The sequence below is a fragment of the Pinus tabuliformis genome, chromosome 1_1 (assembly GCF_031772625.1).
Source record: "Pinus tabuliformis cultivar Carrire ecotype Pingquan chromosome 1_1, CPIR1, whole genome shotgun sequence".
NCBI lineage: Eukaryota > Viridiplantae > Streptophyta > Pinopsida > Pinales > Pinaceae > Pinus > Pinus tabuliformis.
In genome coordinates, this window is record NC_142297.1 from 600,487,980 (window position 1) to 600,493,268 (window position 5,289).

The window sequence follows — 5,289 nt, forward strand, 5'->3', positions numbered from 1 at the left end:
TTTTCTGAAATAACAATCTTTCATAATCACCTCTAATTTTCTTTCCTCTCACAATCTTAGCCCAAGAACGTCTCTATAGGATTTTGTTAAAGGGGTTTCTTGAAAGGGGATTGTAGTCTCCTTTCAAGTTGTGTCTTGATAAAGAACAGGTTATAGCATGTTGAGGTAGGAGCCTCCTATGGATTATAACATGCAAAAAAAACTTATGGGATTTGGAGCTTTTTTGCATGTTGTAGCTTGCAGAAGAAATTAAAGTAGTAGCCTTCTGTAGGTTGGAGCCTATAGAAAATCATATGTAATAAGGGAGTAGGATCTTGCCTTTTCATCACAACATTAATAAATTGTGGTTTTAAACCTTTATGATTTTCCACTTATATATGGTGTCCATAAGTGTTATTGTTATGTATTTCTGTAATGTTTTGGTTTACATATTACTTGTTGGTCACATATTAAATATGTTGTTCACAGTGTGTTAAGTTTCTCATTTAATAGTTCAGTTAACCATTGTAATGAAAAGTAATTTATTTCTATGAATTTACTATATTGATTTACCCCACCCTCTTAGTTTAGTCTAGTTTCCACAATTGGTATCAAAACTAGTTCCTTTTGTGCAAGTGTTAGGTAAAATTGACTCGAGGTTTGAGTCAAGGTTGACCTGGTTAAATAGTAGTGGTTTTGAGCACATGGTATAGTGTACCCATGGTATTATGGACCATGGTATTTCATGTAATGGAGCCTATGTGATGGAGGTGAGTGTTGAAGGCTCACTTGGCCAGATTGGCTAGAGTTTTGGCTAATAATAATGAGATCTCATTGGGTTGGGTTTTTCCCTAGATTTGGGGTTTTCCTAGATAAATATTATGTGTATAATATTTATGTGTATTGTTGCTGGTTATTTTATTATTCCTCTCTGTAAATGTCGTTAATCTTAGTAATAATTTATCTCTCTGCCGTAAATTTCTTAACAACTGGTATTAGAGCTAAGTTGGCTTCAGAAAGAGGTTTTTTTTTGCCAAGGGTTTGTATTGGCCTAGTAGATAGAGAGATAATTAAGTTTTTCTTGCATATTTGGATCAAAAGCCATAGATTGTGAAGCAAAGTTGCAGAGGGTCATGAGAGAAAAGCCATAGATTGTGAAGCAAAGTTGCAGAGGGTCATGAGAGATTCAGTGGATGAGGAGGATATGTGCACGTGGATTAATTAATTGATGAACCATGTACCTGAAAAGAACGCCTAGATAACTAGAGATTACAATGGTTGGTGACCCATGTAATTCGGTAGATGGGTTCTTTTTATATGGACATCGATGTCATATGTACAAATAAAACAACAAGGTTAAACAAAAATATAAATTATTATAATGGAGTGAAATTTTTAATTTGCATGTAAATGGGAATACTGTTGTAAGACGTGGTAAGGTAATTACTGGTAAATTATGGGTTAGACCTAGGTAATAGGGGGATGCCGGGTTAAAATTCGAAGGGGGTAAGAGCTAGAGTGAGTGGGATTGTCTCACTTAGCAGGTTGGATGGATTTAACCCAAGTCAAGTTTAAGGGGGAAATTATTAGGTAAAATTGACTAGGGGTTTGAGTCAAGGTTGACCTAGTTAAATAGTAGTAGTTTTGGGTACATGGTATAGTGTACCCATTGTATTATGGACCGTGGTATTGCATGTAATGGATCCTATAAAAGGCTGGGAATACTTCATTTTAATGTAGGCCTGGAGGGGAGTGTTGAAGGCTCACTTGACCGAATTGGGTTTTGGCCAATGCTAATGAGAACTCATTGGGTTGGGTTTTTACTGGATTTGGGGTTTTTCTGGATAAATATTATGTGTAAAATATTTATGTGCATTGTTGTTGGTTATTTTATTATTCATCTCTATAAGTCTTGGTAAATCTTAGTAATAATTTATCTCTTTGCGGTAAATTTCTTAACAGTAAGCCTAGCAGTTGGAAGGTAGATTTGGTTGAGTCATGGACTATCAAAGTTTACATGTGCTTAGTACAACAAACTTTTATGAATGGAGAGATCAGGTAAAATAAGAATTGATAGCTTATGGACTTAGTGTATGGAATCTTGTATGTGATGGATATAGTAAAGATGGCCCCCTCTCTACTCAAGGAAAAAAGTGAAATGCTAAGGCAAAATGTGCAATGTATAACAATCTTCATAATATGGATGTTGAGATAGTTATAGACCTTAAACATGCAAAATAAATATGGGAAGGTTACATCTCTAGAAAATGACAAGAAAATGAGGAAGAAGAAAAAATCATGCCAAAAAGAAACCATCCAGTCAAATAAGAGCGCTGATAATCTGAATGAACCATATTTCCATGAAGAAAAGGTATTTGAATAAAAAACCAATCTTGACGCAACCTTGGTTGAAGTGAATGAGAACAAAGACCAAAAGAAGTTGTTGTAGATATGTGATGAAAGAGAGCATGAGCACAAGGAGGAAATTATTATCCCGAGGACACAGATTGAAGAAGCAAGATGAATAGAAGGCGTGATTAGCATATGAATAGAAGAGGTGATTAGCATTTGATTGAAGGAGAGAGACCTAAAATGTGAAAGATTAGAACCTGAGATTGGTTCAGTAAAAAATGAACTAGATGAAAATAATAGATTGTGTAAAAAGCTAGAAAAGGAGGTTGTTTACATGAAGAACTCAAAAAAGTGCAGTAACTCTAAATCAACTATTAAAGAGAATACAACAACATCAAAAATACCTGTAGTAGAAGGGACAAGCAACTTGATTATCAAGGAAACAAACAAGGGCAAGCAACATAATTAAAATGAAAAGAATGAGTTGAAAAAAATTCTCTTTGCAAGAAAGTGCGATGGATTTGGACATAAAGTTATTGAATGTAAAATTTACAAAAATAAAATAAAATTTATGCAAGAAGATATAAACCATTTCTGTTGTTTCTTGTCCATATAAAGCGTTATTTATGTTGGCCACAAAGCCACATATTGCAAGATTTCAAATACTCTAAAGAACTCTAAACAGATGATGGAAGCAAATCAAAATAGTCCATACAATGAGTCAAGAAGAAAAGCAGACAAAAAAAGGCAACCCACTAAAGTGTGGAATAGGAAGAAAAAGGAGTAGCATGTGACTTCAATGACAAAATAAAGTCAACGTGGCCTCAGGTGGAGTTTCTCATGAAAGTAATTAAGAATTTTGTTAATAATAGTGTTAGAGAAGAAATATATCAAGGGGAGAGCATCTAAATAGTTACTTGATAATATAATACATATGTTGGAATGTTTTCACAATAAAACTTTAACAAAAATGAATAAAAAAGTAACAATAACTATTTATGTTATTCATGAACATGATACAATAAGGAGTATTACATATTGCATATGTTCATTGAGTTGATAGTATTGTATAGCTTATGCAAGTCAAGCCAAGAATGACTCGACTCTATTTTGACCATTCTCTTCTAATACTCTTAAGAATGCAATCAACTAAATGACTCATAAGACACAGGTTCATTATCGTATGGCAGTAACATACACAAAATGTCTTCAATATATGTGATCATTTGGGCTTGAAACAATGAGAAATGGGAGCCTTCAGACTGTGACGATATCCCCATATAGCTACCACATCTCAACCTAAGATCAAAGGTGTCACCTCAAACTACAATGAATTCCTGAAGCAGCTTATTTCGAGAACAAGAAGAGGTTTGGTTGGACAAAAGATAGATGACTAGAAAAGGTGCAAGAACAGAATGTAAGGTAAACCTATAATATTTCCTCCTCCTGTGAGAGTAAGGTCATTGGTTGGGTTAATGGAACAAGAGACATGAAGCCCTTAAAATTGCAGCCACGAGCTCTAATGGATAAATCTTGAATCTAGTAATAAGGGTCTAAAGGTCAAAATTTTGATAAAAAAGGACAAGGAAGATGATGTTGATACAATTGAGAAAGGCATTCAGAATAGTTACAAAGTGAAAACCTTCTATGTATTACAATTGGAGCATACTTTCATGAAGAATTGGAAGCGTAATGACTATGTGGTAAGATGGACATATGCATGATACTAGATGACAAAGTAGCTAGAAGGTTCAATATGAGTATTAATCCATAGATGACGATGAAAAGTTACTTAGACCATCTGGAACGAGTTGGTATGACTCAACGAGCTCATGAAGTAATTAATTCTTCCATGTAATATAATGCGTTATTACCAATGAATTATGAGTTGTTGCAGGTGAATTATATAATCAATGTGATTGTTGGATTATATTCTTATATATGGTGCTAGTTATATTCCTTAATATACGTTGTTGGTTATACGGTGATATATATATATATATGATTATTTGTTGTTGGTTAATATACATTGCTAGTCATATATGGTGCTAGTTATACGTTGCATTAATATATGGTGTTGTTTATATTCCTTTCCAATCTCAATCAAAGTTTATTTAGCGGCTTCCAAATTCTAAGATATTATTCTTATCATATTTGACGTGTAAGATTGGGGTAAATAAGGATTTTAATATACATGTGAAGAAAATTTTCGAGAGCGAACATCTGGAATCCTTCTCTCCTTCGCTACAACTTTGTTGTGTGTACTGGTGATTTAAATAAATCAGTCAAGAACATCGATACTGTGATGAAGATCCATTTAATGTTAGTTGCTCCTTCAAATTTTTACCAGAAAGATGATTAATATGGTGCCACCTGATATATATATTATATAGCAAATATTTGTAATGTATAAGTGAAGACTCAAACGAGAAGAAGGGGTAAATTCTTGATTAACCAACAATTTTATTTTGTGACTCAACACAAACACCTTCATTTAGCTTAAGTCGGTGTGCTCTTAAATCAAATCATTGGAGTTGCTTCTGCATTTTCGTCCCCTGGTGAAATCCAACTACAAATTTGGAAGACGGATTTCTTCATGTTGAGTAGCCAACAACAAGAAATATCGTTAAACTTTCTTTGCCCTGTATGGAACCAAAAATGTGAGCAAAACGTGGAATTGACGTAAAATAGAGTTTTATGCCCTAATTAATAGTTGGGCTGCATTCGATAGGTGTGCCAAGATACGGTTTTTAGTCTTCCATTTTTCATAATGGTTTCTTTATCTATGGTAAGAGTCCTATTTTTCGTATTATGTTTGAGATCAAAATACTCAACATTGCTTTAGAAGTGAATTTGGATTTAACTACAACATAGAGACACAATTTGAACCAACTTAATGAATTGGATGAAATGTGCTTGATTTCCATATAATGAACCATTATTATCCAACAACAATGC